Source organism: Glycine max, chromosome 3, assembly GCF_000004515.6.
Source record: "Glycine max cultivar Williams 82 chromosome 3, Glycine_max_v4.0, whole genome shotgun sequence".
Taxonomy (NCBI): Eukaryota; Viridiplantae; Streptophyta; class Magnoliopsida; order Fabales; family Fabaceae; genus Glycine; species Glycine max.
The window spans coordinates 8,351,043-8,369,538 of NC_016090.4; the positions used below are offsets into that span (position 1 = coordinate 8,351,043).

General features: G+C 33.0%; 1 protein-coding gene, 1 long non-coding RNA gene and 1 pseudogene across 4 annotated transcripts in view; 2 read left to right on the plus strand and 1 right to left on the minus strand.

Annotated features, from left to right (window-relative positions):
* Positions 1-18,496, plus strand: part of LOC100782052 (vacuolar cation/proton exchanger 3) — a 51,219-nt gene that overhangs the window by 25,715 nt on the left and 7,008 nt on the right. The window lies entirely within an intron of this gene.
* LOC100781505 (26S proteasome regulatory subunit 4 homolog B-like) lies at positions 4,888-7,944 on the minus strand (annotated as a pseudogene).
* LOC102670313 (uncharacterized) lies at positions 8,370-9,431 on the plus strand. Its single transcript, XR_413466.4, has 2 exons — positions 8,370-8,897; positions 9,017-9,431. It is a non-coding gene; the product is annotated as an uncharacterized lncRNA (long non-coding RNA).

Sequence of the window (18,496 nt, forward strand, 5' to 3'; positions counted from 1 at the left end):
AGTAGAGGCCACCATAACGACGATGTTTTTCTTAAAACCGTCGTCGTTTCCAGTTACTTTTACAAAATTGCCACGACATGTCTCCTTTTCCTTTCTTCTAGCATCCCTCGCGACTCCTCGTTCCTCTGTCGTAAGTCTGTCATTTTCTTCATCCACTCCTGTAGTCTTCGATCAGAAGTTCGTCCTTCCTTGACGTTGTTCCTCCATTGTCTCTTCCGTCATTTCCTCAGCCACTCACCTACTCCTTCCCTCGCGTCTGTCTCCTGTGTGTCATGTTTTCGTTGTGTGGCGCCATTGTGACACAGGTAAGTACATGTTTTTCAACCATTGCAAATATTTCTTCAATCAAAATAGCCACACGGCTCAGAAATACGAAATACACTGTATAAATTTTGTTTTCCTATTTGTCCTCACAAATGCTCTATGGTGTTTGGTCCATGTGTGGCATATTCTTCTACATTGATCAATCTTAGTTTTTCTTTTCTTGTCTTTAGACTTCACTTACACTAAAGCTAAGTTCAAGATGAAGAGGGGGCAACTTCATTGTAATTTCTGAAGGGAATAAAGAAGGAATATATAAGAAGACAAGAAGAAACTTTTTAGATGCTTTTATTTCTGTGCTCTTTTTAAATGACTACGTATCATCCCAGAACTCCTACCTTCTCTAAGCATTGGGGTTTTGTGTGTGAAAGATATATGTATTGAGAAAAAGAAAGACAACCATTTATAATAAATAGTCATATATACATGCATCTCATTAATTTATCAAGTACACTAGCTAGAGTATAATGTGTAAGAGAATCTTGTGTGCATAGGATTTAAGCAATTAGATTTGTGTGCGTGTTCTAATAATATAAATAAATTAAACAAGAATAGAAAGAAAAGAGAGATGGTGGGTTGGTGTCATGAAATTAGCAAGATGAAATGTCTCTTTCTACAAGCAATTTAAAATTTAAAGGAGGCCTAAAAAGGTGATTTTCAGTTTCTTTCACTTTATGGAAGATTTTGGATGCTTTTGAAGGGAGGATATATGCTTCTTCACTTACACTGCCTTTACATCTTTCCCCCCTTTTAGTTTATGTTTACATCTTCTCTATTCTTAATTTTCTCTTTTGGTATAATGCTCTTTAGAATGATTATGTTTTTGGCAGAGATGCACTTTAACTTTTTGCCCTTTTAATTTGTTTGGACAGGTCTGGCCAATCCATGTTGACCTGAAGTTTTTGGAACCGGTTGGGTGAGACCTTAAGATACTTGGAAAGGTGAAGACCTTTCTACTTATATTATGTTTTCATGCATGCAAGGAAAAAATGACACTTCTTGAAGTTGATCTTGATGAGTTATTTGCATTTAATATTGATGAAATATGGAATATAATACATTTACTTGCATATTTGTCAACTGATGTACTACATTCAATAGCAAATTCAAATCCAATATATTTATGCTTCAATTTGTAGAGATAATGTTGAACTGAAAACTTTGCTACTAGCCAATTTTGCAAAATGAATTTCATCCATAAATTATTTATTTGGAAAACTCACGATTAAATTATATTTGAACATAGTTTAGAGTCCTAAGTCACACTACTAGAAATAATACTTACTAAGTCGGTTAAATTGAACCTTTTACGACGATTTTGAACCGTCATAAAAAAAAGGTTTCGTAAAAAGGCAATTTAAATATAATGAAGGTTCCGATAATCGTCTTGGTATATCCAACTTTTTAAAATAGTTATTGGAATAACCGTCTTAATATGTCATTGGAATCTAAGACGGTTATTGTATTAACCGTCTTAGTATGTTATTATTTTAGTCGAGAATCTAAGACGGTTCTCAGGATAACCGTCTTAGAAGATTATACATACTAAGACGGTTATTGGAATAATCATCGTAGAATGTCTTAAGTGGAGTTGTCTTTCTACGACGGTTATTCTATAACCGTCTTAGTATCCTTTACTTTCTAAGCTGGTTATTAGAATAACCGTCTTAGAAATACCTGTGGCTATATACTCATGAGCTGCATTGGTGCCCATTACCCTTGTAGAGACATGACTCTTATCATAAAAATTAACAATAATAAAAAAGACTGATTCATTGCTAGACAAATGTTAGCCTAACACATCAAGCAAAATGGAAGCACATATTTGTTACGGACTCATCACTTGAATTTCCAGAAAACCTAGTAACAGTAGTGGCATGATTAAAAGAATATCAGGTAATGTCAAAATACCTATCATGCATTGTGAAGTAAATAGTTCAGCAGCCTGAGCAAGATATTTATCACACAGAGAGTCATCACTTGAATTTCCATCTGCCTCCACTAATTCATGCCTCTCAGAATGATCACCACTCAAAAGAATATGACTAGCCTTGGAAGGTGAACACATATATTAGAAAAGGAAAAAGAATAAAAACCAAGCTAGTGACAGCAAAACCCAAGGAAAAATAGAAATACACCAAAACCAAAGGAAAACATGTATTCAAAAGACTTGTCTAAATGAATTCCAAATAACATCCCCTTATCTTCAAATATCCTATCTACATCACTAGCAAAAACTGAATTGGTACCAACTACCAAGACATCATCTTCAAGAAACAAAACACCATTCTAAACCATTCATCTATATGAATCAATGTAGAGCGTCTGCTACTGTGTCTAATTTATGTAAGCTTAACATTATAACTAAGAAATTCCACAGCCTGTTCTAGGCTTATTTTTCTTCCTAGGTTTTTTCATCTTTGGGTGTGCGGGCCCCGTTGGAGGACCAACAAAATGGAACAAATAACAACAAAAATTTTCTCTGTATTATTATTTATAGATTCTTCTAAAAACATTATTGACTTATATTAATATATTTCTAGTCAAATGATTACAAAACTAAAACTTATAATACACTACAAGAGTCTTACTTGCAATGCTCCCTAAATGCCAAGATTCTACAGACCAAAAATCACATTATCATGCATCTGGTTCAGAAGTTTCTTTGTATTCATCCATTTTTTGTGACTATCCACAAGAACCATGCAGTTCACATATAAGGTAAACATAAGGAATTCAGAAGAGTTCAGACACAAATATCTTTCTATGGAGCTCAACAAAAATAATTAATATTATTTAATTTTTATCATCAAAATAATTAATGTTATTTAATTTTGAATTAGAATTTTTAGGACATTTTTTATAATTTATTTTTTACTCTATAATGTTAATTAATGTTATTTAATTTTGAATCAGAATTTTTAGCACTAACTCTATATATAATTAAGGTTTAATTACCCATTTGGTCCTTATAGTTTTCAAACTTATCTAATTTAGTCCATATAATTAATAAGTAGCTTTTTTAGTCCTTGTAATTTACTTTTTAATTCCTAATAGGTCCCTACCGTTGCAATTGTTTAACACCGTTAGAAGATTGTTGCCAGGACCTTAGGTTTTGTTGTTCTTTTTGCACAACATCACAAAACTCCCTCTCCATTTTCAATTCATCTCAATCTCAGCCACTCAAAACTGATTGTGATTTGAGTCAACCTAGCGTTGGCCGATGTCGTCCATTGTTGCAACCAACTGAAAATTAGACGTGTTCTTCTTTAACAGAGAATGAGGGCAGGTTAAGGTTAAGGTTGATTTATTGCAAAATCCAGAGCTCATCAAAGTTGATTTATTGCGAGTCTGGAAGGAGGTTAAGGTTGTTTATGTCATGAACTGAAAGGAAAATGGGGCAGATTCTGCACATGTGCGGTGTGAGGTGCGGTGTGAGGTGTCGTGCGGGTGCGAGGTGCCATGCAGTGCGAGGTGCAGTTCGGTCCGAGGTGCGATGTGAAAACACACTTGAAGTGAGAGTTCATAGTGGACTTTGACAAATCTTCTAACGGTCTTAAACAATTTTAACGACAAGGACCTATTGGGAATTAGAAGGTAAACTAGAGGGACTAAAAAAATCACTTATTAATACAGGGACTACTAAAGCCACTTATTAACTATATGGACTAAATTGGATAAGTTTGGAAACTATAGGGACCAAATGGATAATTAAACATATAATTAATAATTATTTATATTTATCTTTTTCATATGTTTATGCATTTAAAAAATACTTTCCAAAAAATTAAAAGAGCTAACAATTAGCAAACCAAACTAACAATAATAATAAATGTATATTTTGATTTTTCTTAATTTAAATTTTAAATTTTATTTAATTTAACAAATAGCCCAAAAAAATTGTTTCTCAACTATCTCAAACCACTCTCCTTCTATCTTTATCTATAAATTTGATATTCCCCCATTTCTTTTTCTTTTTTTAATTTATCAATTTTATCATTTTTTAAAATTGGATTTTAATATTTTTTTAACAAATATCAAATATTGAAAAAAAAATATTGCATCACAATATAAATTATTTATCGTAAATCTAAAATATAATTAATAATTTTAAAAATATATACTTATTACAAACTTTAATTATAACATAATTTATATATTTCAAATTTTTTATTTATTATAAATTTTAGTTATATATAAAAAATACATATATATTTACACTGAAAAGGCTAAAATATTAATTAATCAATAAGTTACACTATTAATAGCCGTGCAAGTCAACTATACATAATACATATATCTAAGGGTGTAATCTTAATGTCTTATACATTAAGTGCCTCTCCAATTAGAACCTCTTGAGAGCAATATAACAATATTGGAAAACACCCTATTTGATCTGCCATATAAGCGCAACTACATAGGGAAGAGCAACGGCAGTTATTTACTTTTTAGTAGGTCCTTCAAATTTTTGGCTGTGTGGAATAAGTAGTGACATGACATCTACTTACTCCAATATAGGGAGATTGTTTTCCAGATCCATTTCGTCAATATTTCCAACATCTCAACTCACTCCAATTTTTCTGCCACTTTCTTCAATGGGGTAGGCTGAGAAAGTTTGGTATGTCAAAACTTAAAATATCCAACCAACCTATGCTATATTTTGTTAATTATCTTAATATATGAATTTGAGCCATAAAATGAGCTTGTCCATATTAATAACTTTGTAATTCCTAACAGCAACAGTACAATAATATATTTCCACAGGATCACATTATTTAGGCCATAACTCTACAAATATATAGAAGATACTACTAACCTTCATCCGGCGTTCTCGTAAAGCAAGTAAGCCAGCTTCAGTACATATTGCTTTTATATCAGCTCGAGAGAACTCATCCTTAGTCATAACAAACTCTTCTAAGTTGACATCATCAGCTAATGTCATCCTTAAAGTGTGTATCTAAATATCAAAAGTATAAGACCTTTTAGTGAGGAATAAAAAACAGAGAAAGAATTTCAAACTCCAAGTTATTAAACAGAGAAAATGAGAAATAAAAAATATGTCAAGATTATATTCCATCGCCCCGTATAAGAAACCCCAAAAAATGCACACCTTAGCAAGCAACGTCTTCCCAGTTCCAGGTTCTCCGTATAAAATGACTCCCTTAGGAGGCTTGATACCAATATCAGCATATGATTCCAAAGGTGCCTTTTCAACCTTCATAACAGAGACCATTGGATCAACTTCATCTTGAAGAAGCCCAACAATAGAGAGAACCTGATAAAGAACCATACATGATAAGAAGCATTACATTTCCAACATCATCTAATCATATCAATTGCACAAAAAGAGATGACTGATCTTAATACAAAAACAATTATGTCAATATCCATGTCCATTTTTCCCAAAAAAACATGGTTCAACAAAAATATTTTATTCACAAATTTTCTCACCCTCTTTCCAGGTTCTGGTGTCCACATGTCAGTTATAAGGTAGTAATGTGTTATTTCACATCTCTCAAAATTTATAACTTCTTCAACAAGATAGGAACCCTAAAACATGTTACCACATCTACAGAAAACCCTTGAACAACCTTAAAATATATATTCAACAGCTCTTAATAACATTTTTTAGATACATGAAAGATCAACCACCCCTGGCCGCCCAAAACAAAAACAACAGGGTGTACCCATTAACCATTCCAACAAGCACCATTATCAATGAAACTTTTAGTACTTCCTAATACAGTATTATCATGTCAAAAAGTTACCAAATATGTCAAGTGTTCAACCTAATGCATACCTTTGATTAACTAAATATATTTTCAAAACAGGCTATAAAATATAAGTATAATCAAAACCCTATTGAGAGAGAGAGCATTAGAGGGGAAATAACAATTTTCTACCAACTCAAAATGACCAAACCAGCTTTCATTTGAACTCCACTACATCACAATGTCTCTAACCCCAAGCAATTCAATCTAAAATCACAAAATCCCAATCCACAAACTGATGCAATCCTACCCCGCAAGGACATTGGATAGAAAACTCCAAGTAGATTGAGCTAGAGATGCAAGAGAAGGCCCTAGGGTTCTTATGAGCCTTAGGGTAGATTTCGGGCCCATAGGCTAAGTATGAGCCCACTTATCTTTGTAAATATTAGATTAAGGTTTCATTATTTTTGGGCCTTGTATTTAGGGCTCCATAATGTAGGTAGAGTACCCTAGAAATATAGGATTTTTTAGCTCTTGTATTTTAGGGCACCTAGACTAGTTTTTGTATTAGGGGTAGTTTTGTAATTTCACATGCATAAGTGGATATTTGATGTGTGTGGTTGGAAATAAATTTAATTGAATTGGTAGAAGCTCAATCCAATTAAATTTTAGAGGGGGAGGTGAGCATTTGCTTACTACACCCCATTGCCACATCATATAGTCACACTTTGTGCATGTCCTTCATGCTTTTCATGCCTCATGACACCTAAGAACACTTAGTGGATAATCTTGGAATTGATCTTGTATTAGTGGGCTGAACCATAACTAAAATTCACTAATCATAATTAGTGAAATTTTGGCTCCAAAGTTTGGCTCCACAAATTCAATTTCAAATTCAAGTGAAATTTGAATTTCCCTCCAATTTTGTGTGACACTTAGGCTATAAATAGAGGTCATGTGTGTGCATTTTTTTCAACTTTGATGATTTGAATATTAAACTTCAGATTTCAAAGATCATTTGGAGCACAAAATTTCGTGCTCTTCTCTCCCTCTCCCTTCATTCATCTCCTTCTTCCTCCAGGCTCTTATCCATGGCCTCCTATGGTGGTGAGCTTCTTCTAGACTCATCTTCTCCTTGAAGTGACGTCTCCTCTCTCTCTTCCTTCTCCATTCCGCTACCATTCATCTTCCAAGAAGCAAAGGAATCCATTAATGAAGAAGATCCTAGGCCTACAAGCTCTTGCATCACAAACCAAACACACAATCTAACCACTAAAGTCTAAACCCCCCCCCCCCCCCCAAAAAAAAATCTATCACAAAATAGGGCAGTCAATCAATCAAAACGCTAAAACAATTCAACAAATCAGCAGCATACCCTAACCCTACCTTGTTATGCAACAAAATAGCCCATCCAGGCTCGAGCTGATCTTTATTGACGAAAGACAAGATACCAACATAGTACTCGGGCCCCACCGAGGATGAAACTATGGCATGACTCTCGTCAATGAGTTCCTCGAGGTTTCCAATGCTCATAGGAGAACCTCGGAGATCATCGACCTTGGATTTGTCCTCCTCGGCCTTCTCCTCCTACAGCTTCAACCTCTCCTGGTTCGCCACGAAAGAAAGAGTTTCCTTTTTGTTTTTGCTTTTAATTTTGCTTCCTTGTTGCTTTGTCTGGTATAGTATTAAGATCCTGCAAATCAGAGCCTGGATGTTGACGAACACGTGGTTGCAGATCGAGAGCATTCTTTGCAGTGTCTTCAGGAGAATCTCACCATTGACCCTGACCGCGAGTTTGAACCCGAACCGAGTCTGGTTCTGCTTCGGCACCAAAAGCCGAGGACATTCTCCCAGCAGTGGCGGGTGTGGTAGAGTTACTTGAAGGAAATGGTGGGCTTTTGGGCTTCCTCATCTCCCACAGTGTCGCGATGAATCAAAAAAGCTGAGGTGACAACAAGGAATGCGAGAATGAGAGAGAGTGGTCTGGTACACTGCCCGATAAAGAGAGAAAGAGAAAGCGATAAATTATATTAATTAAAAATAGTAACCATTTAAGACGGGTTTTTCGAAGACCGTCTTTATTTTGAAGCATTCCAAGGTGATTTTCCAAAACCGTTTTTAAAATATTAATAATATTTACAAATTTGTCATTGTGATAAAAACAAAGAAGGATTTTTATGACTGACTTAAATTCCATGTTGTAAAAAATAGTATTTTTATTAGTGTCATGGTTTGAGTAGAGGTTAAAAATTGCTTTGTTTTTGGCAAACTGTAGTTTGGAAGCTGTAAGCCAACTCTAGAGTGGACTCCACCCTGGTAAATAGTAGTACCATTTGATTAGCATAATCTTTAATGTGTTATTTTCCTACTGCAGCAATTGCACCTGCTCCCTCCTTCATTGAACATATTGCCAATACAATACAATATATAACACATGGTACAATGCCAAAGATTGCAACATTAGGATGGCCACTTGCAAACTTTGGACACAGACTAGTGACTGTCGCTAATAGCCAAACAACACTGACTGGCACGAAAAAAACAGCTAAGAACACCACTACACCAGTCTAATTCATAAACAAACAGCATAATATTTTAATCTATCAAAAAACTCTCACGATACTAAATACACTTTTCTCCATATTGAACAAAAAGAATTCTCACTGGTGTGCTTTTTGTGAAGATTTTATTTTTTAAGAAATGGGGAGGGGGGATAAACCCTTTGTTGTTGCTTTCTTGCTTTGGTTTTCTGGTACTGCTTACCACCACTATTGGCTTCAACTTTGTAACTCACCTTTCTCCGACTAAAATACTGGCGTGCAGGCTCTTGAAATACCCACTGGCTGCTACATTCTCCACGTCCAGGTAATTTTCACTTCTGCTTCATAGTTTAGAATGTGAAGACTGTACATTTACTTTCACTATGATATGAGCGTAGTCTAGAATCAGTTGATTTCTTTTTAATTTTGCACGCAATTCCACAGGGAAACACGGTTGCTGCTATGGGTTCATTCAAAGGCTTGAAGCACGTCAGAAGAATTGTTGAAGAATGCATGCTGAATAAATTGCCTTTGTGGTGTAGATTTTGGCCGAAGAAAATATGTCACTTCTTTTCACATTGTCAGGTTCTTATGATGAAGAAAGAACTTGAAAAGGATCCAGCACTTGCCCAGGAGAACTGGGATAGGTTCCTTCCAAAATTCAAGAAGTATGCCTTTTATTTATTTGACAAATTGTATATTCTTTTATTCCAAAATTCACATTAGAAGCGTCGGTCTATCTTTTATTTTAGTAGTGCTAGCAAATTAATTACCCTTTCATTTAGTTTGAATTTGAGTGACACTTAAATGAGAACCAATCGTGCACAATATTAAATTAAACGCAAACTGCTGTGACTTCCGTGTGACTAAAAATGATTAAATTTTCTTTAGATGTTTTTAGTCAGACGCAATTCGGATAGACCAATTGTCCAATTACCAAGTGTGGCATTCTTTAATTATATAATTTGATTCTCTTTGTTTACTTATATTGTCGGGAACTACCTTATTTCAACGAGAATATCTCTTCCAATTCTGTGTCTAACCGTAAAACAAAAATCTCTGTCTAGAATCATTTAATCGGACATACCCCAAATTAAGAAAAAGAAAGTCACAAGCTGAATAGTACATGCATTATTCTTGTAGAAGGATATACATAAACAATTCAACTGTGTTTTTAGACATTTAATTTTTTTTAAAGATAAAAACATGTTTATCGTCTGATATAGATAAACATAAAAACAGATGAAAGAAGGTTTTGATACAGACTTTGTTAAACAATGAGAAAAATTGTTTTCTTTGTGAAACAAAAAAATATATAAGATTTAAAAACAAATTCATCAAACTCTTTGTCAATTAAAACAAGAAAAAGAAAGCACACGGAGAATTGTATTAGTTCATCTCAAACTTGAGACTACGTTCACTTCTTGACAATCCATCAAATTTCTATTAAGCTATCAAAGTTACAAGTATTTTTTAGTGTCACTTATAGCTCTTGCACATGCAAGCTCTACCACATGCAAGTTCTACCACAAGCTTGTCTTAAACCCGATATTCTTTGTCGTATCAAGTCACTACTGGTTCTAAACAAATCAACAAGATTTGTTGGAAGTTTGCACAAATAAGTTGTGATCGTCTATCTTATAGATAGATAAATCACTCAACAATTTTAGTCTTTTATCTAAAGGTATATAAAGTGTTTTGAAAGCTTAGTATCTATGGAAAGGTTTATAGAAAGCTTCACAAGAAAGAATAAAAGAATATGTTCGCATAGATGATTCGTAACTTATTTTTTCAAAGTTTCTTTTATATATAACTTTCATCTTCAAGTATCCATTTTCTCACAAAGATTAGATTCTTCATTATGTTCTTCATATGAAGTCTTGAGTTCGTTGGAGTATTTAATGCTTGCACTAGATGCATGTCCTTTTTCATGCAAAGTCCATGCTGATAGGCTAGTGTGTCTTCTACTTCAGGAGGAAAGTCACTTATTTCATCATAACAGGTCTGCAACAACATAGTGTGCCTTTTGAAGAGGTTCAGATTCTTTCAGATTTTGGATTCCATTTATTCTTTATAAGACTTTGACATAGAGAATATTTTTTGCCTGAAAGAATTTCTGACATAGAGTATTAAATGATGATCTTAAATGAACTACTTAATTATTATGTTAGATCATCATATGAATGTATCGTCTGAAAACACAGACATAAAAATACAAATCACGATCTGATAGCACATCAAACATATATTTTATCATTTATATTTATTTATATCTAATCAAAATAATTAGGAGTCATAATTCATCTTTAAGATGTAAATATTTTTTGACCCAACAAATTTTTTTTTGTTTTTGTTTTTATAGAGTACATGCATTATTCAATCTTTTTGATAGAGAAACTCATACATATTAGGATTTCTTAACCAAGAAGTATTTTCGTTGAAATTGAATCGACGTAAAATCCAAGGTGAAAGTAGAATAAAAAAAAACTCCTTAAAAGAATTTGTTAAAAAAAATAGTTGACTAGGTTATTATAATTTTTTTTACTGACAAAGATTGATCCCGTTTGATAAGAATCACTTAAACTTTTTAATTAATGATAAAAAAAGATTTTTTTCATCAAATTAAATAAATTATTATATGTAATGAAAATACCTTAGTCATGCATGTAGCTAGGCTGAATTTTATAATTTTCACAAATAAACAAACTTTCACGTAGGTGTTTTAATTATTGTACATATAAGTAATTAAAAGTGTAATATTTGTTTAAAAATTATATTATTTTCACTTCATATGAATTAATTTTTCGCGAAAAATTAACATATGCATCTAGCACATGTCCTGTTTTCCTTTTAAAATTCTAAAACAAAACTATTGGTTCAACCTTTCAAAGAAATTTAAATTTGAAAGAAATTTACATTTGATAATAGTCTCACTACTACTACTGAAATTAAAAAAAAAAAACATATTCAGATGGTTATTTTTTTACATTCTAGATTGGTTTCAAGATGGATATAAAAGCAACCGATATAAGTAAATACTTTCTTAATCAATTTTTTAATCAATATAGAAATTCAATCTCTACAACGATTGTTGTAGGGATGAAGTCAACATAGAAAATTTTCTTTCTTTATCAGTGATAAATACTCAGTTTACGTGTTCGATACAGGGGCGCGGGATTTTGGATCATTATTGGCTTATTATGTTTATATTCATGCCTGAACTTCCCTATTGCTAGAACCAAATATATGAATAAGGTTGACAAAATGGATTAGATTATATTGGGGCTGGTTCGATTCATATTTTTTTTGGGTTGAAATTTTTTATGTCCGATCTAGTCCTACATTGGACTGTTGGGCCACAAGATATAATCTAATCAATTTAAAAATTAATAGAAAGGTTAAAAAAATTGATTTTATGTAAAAAAATATAAAAAAATTTAAAGGTAAAAAATTATTTATTATGCATTTATATCTCCTAATAAGTATTTACAAAACCATTTAAATTATGATTAACGAATATTCAATTTAATAATATTGTCTTAGAGTTGTCATTTCTTATGGACACTTATTTATGTTTAATGAATATACTTTTCTTTTTAAAAAAAATATAAATTGCAATATAAAATTATAAATTATATTAGACTTAAATATGTTTTTGGTCTCTGATAAATATTTATTTTTTGTGTTTGGTCCATAATAAACATTTCCTTTGGATCGAGTCCCTAGTATTTGAATTTTTTTTTCCGAGGTCCCTGTCATTAGTTGAAATTCGCTATCTGATTATGTGGCTGTTAACTGGCCAGGCAGACATGTCACGTACACTCGTTGTCTGAGTGAGTTTTTTATTTTAATTTTTTAAAAATAATTACGACGTCGTTTGGAAAGCCACTCTATTTCTCTGTTGGAGCAAAACGAGACAGCCACCACTCCTTTGTTTCTCCTTCATTTATCTCTTTCCTCTCTCCAAGCCTCAACAAACATCATACCGGATACAAATCGATAAGCCACTCTTCATCCCTAATCTTGTGCCACCCTAAAATTCAGATTTACAATCCCAAATAAAAACTCCAATTTCAAATTAAAAAAAATTGGGATTTAGAGTCGATGGTAAGAGTTTTGCACGTGCGACGTTTATGGTGATAGAGGGATGGTTGCACGCAGGATTTTGGGTATGGATGGAGTTGTGGAGGTGGTTGCAACACGGGGTAGTGATTTTGATGTTTTTCTGTTTAGATATGGTGATGGGTGATGGTTTTGGGCGTGGATTTGACAAATCTTATGATGAATGTGGAGCTGTGGTGTGGTGATGGTGTAGAGAGGTCATGTGGCGACCCGCGCAATGGTGGTGATGGGGTTGGGAGAGAGATGAAAACACAATAAAATTTAAGGAATGAGATTGTGGTTGGTGGTGGGCAGCAATGAAGAATTATCATATTCTGCCCCTTTCGTATGATCTTAACGAATTATCTAATTTATAAAAAGTTTAAGTGGAAAAGTTCACACCAATTTGCTGGTAGATTCTCATGTTCCCTCGCTTTTGAACAAAACCCATTTGTTTCACGAGTTAAACATGGACAAAATTCCACCTTTTCCAACCCTTTTGGGTTCTTATGTGATTACAAGTTTTCAAGGTAATGTAGTTCCAGGAACACAAAAACCTTGCATGCCCTTTTGCTTATAACTCGTGATTTACAGTCTAATATATTCTTGATGAACTCTTTGCTTGATTTGTACTTCAAATCCACTGACATGGTTGTTGCCTGCAAGCTGTTTGATACAACTGCTCTTCCAAATCTTGTTTCTTGGAACACCGTGATATCTAGGTTTTGACCATAATCAAATGTTTGAGAAGTCATTGGATATGTTTTGTAGGATGCATTTACTTGGTGTTGAGCCTATGAGTTTAACTATGGGAGTGTTCTTTGTTGGACCAGCGGCCTCAATAACTTAAGAGGGATAGGCTTAGAATGCAGAAGAAGCAACAATCAATTTAATAATGTTCTTTAAACATGAAAGACAAAATTGATTGCAACAAAATAAATGAGATAAGGGAAGAGAGAATGCAAACACAATTTTATACTGGTTCGGCAAATTCCGTGCCTACGCCCAGTACTGAAGCAACCCACTTGAGATTTTCCACTCCCTTTGTAAAATTCCGTTTACAAAGTTTGAACCACACAAGGACAACCCATCCCTTGTGTTCATGAATCCTTACAACTTAAGAGACCCCCAGTTCCTTAATCAATCTCTTTGAATGAGAAGAAAGAAGAATTCTCTCTTGAAGAGAAGGATATTACAATTGAAGTCCATGGAGAAACTCTTAGTAGATTTGCAAGTGTTTGCCCAAGATGTTCTTTTGAGAGAGCATTTGACAATGAAGTTCTCTTGGAATCTCTCTCATTTCCTTTTGAGATGATAAGACATTTTGAACAAGCAAAACTCTCTCATTGAATTTTGTGTCCCAAGTCACTTATTTATAGGCCTTTGATGACCATTCAAAAATCTCTTGAACAAATGTGACTCTCAAGAGTTATTTTCTGAAGAGTTGTGACTCTTGGGAGTTATTTTCTGAATTTCTGAATTCTTGACTTGGATCAAACTTGAGAAGCGCTTATCTTTGGCATCATCAAAATCATGTATACATACATTCACATTCTCCCCCTTTTTGATGATGACAATCAAGTAATTTCTTTTCGACATCATCAAAACAATGTATGATCCACATTCTCCCCATTTTTGATGATGACACTCATTATCAAGCAAATCCTTTTTGACATCATCAGAATCTGCATGATTTATATTCTCCCCCTTTTTGATGATGACGCTCATTGTCAAGCAAATTCTCTTTGACATCATCAAAACCTGCATGATTTACATTCTCCCCCTTTTTTATGATGACAACTACCTATAGGCTAGGAGCAACAACAACAAAAAAATATCCATTTGTATATAGTTTTACTCCTCCTTTGTTTTGCAATGATTGCTTATATGAGACAGTTAAAGATTTCATATATAAAAAGTTGTCTCACAAATATTTCATATATCTTTTATCTATCTCTCCCTCTTTGTCAACATAAAAAAACAAATCATGAATAGAGAGGAGAAAAAATGTTACCACTTGTTGCAATGTATGAAAATCAAGTGATACCAAAAGGCATTAAACACATATCCAGTATAAAACAAGAAAAACCATCAAAAGTAATCAATAATCAACATAACCTTCAAACACAAACAAATACAATCAATCATCAAACGTTTCAAATCAAATTAATTAAACAATCAACTAACTATGCACAATAATTTCTATTTTCAAATTTCATATTTAAATTTTAAATTTTAAATTTTAAATTCCAACTTCCAACTTTCAATTTCCAACTTCCAACTTCAACTTTCAGTAACTACCACTTCCAACTTCCAACTTCCATTTTCAACTTTCAACTTCCAACTTCCAACTTCCAAATTTTAATTTTAAATTTCAATTTTCAATTTTTTTTTTCAAATTTCAATTTTCAAATTCAAATTTAAAATTTAAAATTTCTATTTCAAAATTTCCTTTTCTAAATTTGAAATAGTTTTTTTTTAAATATGAAACTAATTTGAAAAGTTTAATAGATTAGACAATAAAAAACAATCATAAAAAACAATTAATCAAATATAAAATATAATTAATCAATCAAACTAACAAACATTGAATATCAATCAAGCAAAAACAAACACATCAATAAAAAAACACAAGCAATCAATCATTAAACACAATCAATCAAATTCAATTACAATCATCAAGGACAATTTAAACTCAAGTAGAAAACAAACATAAAAAATAATCAATCAAAGACAAGTGACCTGTTGCTATCATTTGATATCACTTGTTGAGCTTGTTGATCAAGTGGCCTTTGTTGTCTCCATAAATCACATATTCACTTTTCCTGAGATTCACTTTTCTTGGGGAGAAATGTGACCTTTGTTTGCTGTCTTCATAAATTACATATCCACTTATCTTGAGGATAAATATGAATAAACTTTGATGCATGCCATGTGTTTGGAGAAATTGCTATCAATGTATCGACTCTGCTCTTCTCTGTTTTCATAGTCTTTCATCATGATACTCAGACTTATGATTTTATTCTCTGAATCACTTGAAGAATTTATGACATTATCTTCCCAAGTGATGCATCCTTTCTTTTCTTTATTCTCTTTGAAATTCCTCTTATAAGATTTTTCATTCTTTTTTTGAAGATAGGACAATTGAATCTCATATGCCAAGATTGATCACATTCAGCATGTTGGGGCTAAGGAGGAATCTTCTTCTTTTTTCTTTCATCATCATCATCTTCTTCTCTAATTTTTTTTATATAGTTGCATTTCTCTCTACCATTGTAGGAATAAAGGAATCAAATTCAATGGCTTCCTATATCTTTAAATCTATGGCTTCTATAAAGATCTGCATTCGGGTTTTCCAATAATGATAACCCTCACCATTGAACATAAGAGGCCTATTCTTGAAGTTTTTAAACTTTATACAAGAATTCTGCTTTGATACCACTTGTTAGACAAGTGGCCTCAAAAATCTTAAGAAGGGGGGGGGGGGGGGGTTGAATTAAGATTATGCTAACTATTCCCCCAATTAAAACCTACTCAGATTTTTATGCAAGTTCTAAGTTCCCTTAAAGACGAATTTCTAAATGATGATTTAAACTTGAGAAATGCTTATCTTTGGCATCATCAAAATCATGTATACATACATTCACATTCTTTCGGCCTGCTGTGCTTTGCGAGCTCCAATATTTTGCAAACAAGTTTATTCACTTGTTATGAAAAAAAAGGTTTTATTTCTAGTGGTTATGTTTAGACTAGAATGGTGGATTTGTTAAAAGAGATGGTGATGCTCAGGTTGGGTGGCGATGAAGAACTTGGAGATGGGGGGCGGGCTAAGGGCTGGGCGACGGGGACCAGGGTGGAGAGCAGTTTCGGGAGGGTGTCATGACGGTGGACTCTTCCATGCCATTCCCAACAGTGAGAGAGGTAGAAGAGAGTCAACAGAGAAAAGGGTTGTCCAGAGGGACATATTGGGAAAAGAAAGAACAAAAAGAAAAGAGAAAAAAAGAATTTTTTTAAGCATACACTTGTAATCTCAGTGATACAAAAATCACACTGACATGTCTGTATGATCGGTTAACGACCATGTAAGCAGTTAACGGATCCCGACTAACGACAAGGACCTCAAATTTTTTTTTTCAAATATTAGGGACCCGATCAAAAGAAAAAATTTATTAGGGATCAAATGCAAACAATGAGTATTTATTAGGGACCAAAAACATATTCAAGCCATTATATTAATAAGGTACTATATTTTATTTAATACTTATTATATATTACTAGTCGAGCATGCTTGGTCCGAATCCATTTGGCCTGTCGGGCTATATGGATTGGGTAAAAAAGGCTCGTTTCTATTTGGGCTGCATTTTATTAGCTTAGCCTGACACTAATTGCAAGTCGACTAGATTGGCCTATTGGGCTAGGTCCATTTTTGCCAGTTCTATGAATAATGTCTAACCCTTCAAAAGTATTAAATTTTTTATGATAACAATATATTAAAATTTGATGGTAGTGAGTTTCTTTAAGCATTTTAGGAACATAAATGTTCACGACAATTTTGATATTGTATTTATTAACCTTAATTGAGTTATGAACATGAACTTTATGCATCTAATATATATTTATGGACTCTGGCACTTGATTTGTTAAAAGATTATAAATCTAGCGTCCAACATACTTCAATCAGACAAATGTCCATAATTGTTTGTGAAAACTAGCATCCAAAGTGCTAGTTTTTTTAAAGCCTAAGTTGGAGTTAAATAACTTACACATTAGTTTATAGAAAAAAGTCTCTTTTTGTCCAATCTTGAAAGAACATGTTTGTACTCTGAACAAAGACGCTTTCAGCTAAAAATATTTGTGTACTTTTGTTCCATGGCCTTTTCAAAATTAATCTCACCATTTGAATTTCAAGTATGTATAAAGGCAGGACAAAAGAAAGGAATTATATCAGTGCACACACTCTTTGCAAAAATTCTTTTTGTACAAGTAGTAGAGACAACATGAACTTTGCTCATGCAAGGACAATACTATTGCATGTTTCTCTCTCGCCCCAAAGTTGTCAGGTTGCAATAGGTCAAGCTTTGCGAGAAAATGGATATTTCATAAGGTCTGATCCCTACAACAGTAATTCTTGAAGCCTATAAATCAAGAAGAAAGGTCAGCAACAAACATCTTGAATTGTTGAAATCTAACATTTTGAAGTGTTGCAATTTTTACTCTAATATAAGTTTTATCTCTGGTTGGTCAAACACTGAGTATTTAGTATGCTATTCTTCATTGTATATTCTCTTATTGAGAGTTATTTGATTTGTAATCATTCAAATTTGTTGTTTGGAAAGCCAAGAAGTGATTGAGTGATTACATGATACTTGGGTGTTCTTTCTCAAGGTGATATTGAAAGTATGCCAAAAAAGACCTAGATGATTTTTTAGTAAGTCAGGAGTGATATGACATAATATTTGTTTTGTAATATATTTTGATTAGTGGAATCCTTCTTTGGTTGAAAGAAAATTAGATGATGTTCTGCCAATAAATCCAGTCGTGCTCAGAAATGGAGATTTTTCTTCAAATTGAGAGCATCACCTTAGCACCCCATTGCTTGGAAAGCACATTGTATGCTAACCTAAAGCACAATCATGCTTACGTGCTAATGCATGGTCGTTGAACACACACGTAAAATTGAGAGAGATTTTTCTTGTAAAATAATTTCTACTTGATAGGATATAATATTTGTTTTGCAATCTATTTTGATTAGCAGAATCCTAAATGTTTTATTCCAATAAAATTTCTAATTTATGATCTTAAGTAAATGTAAACTAACTTCTA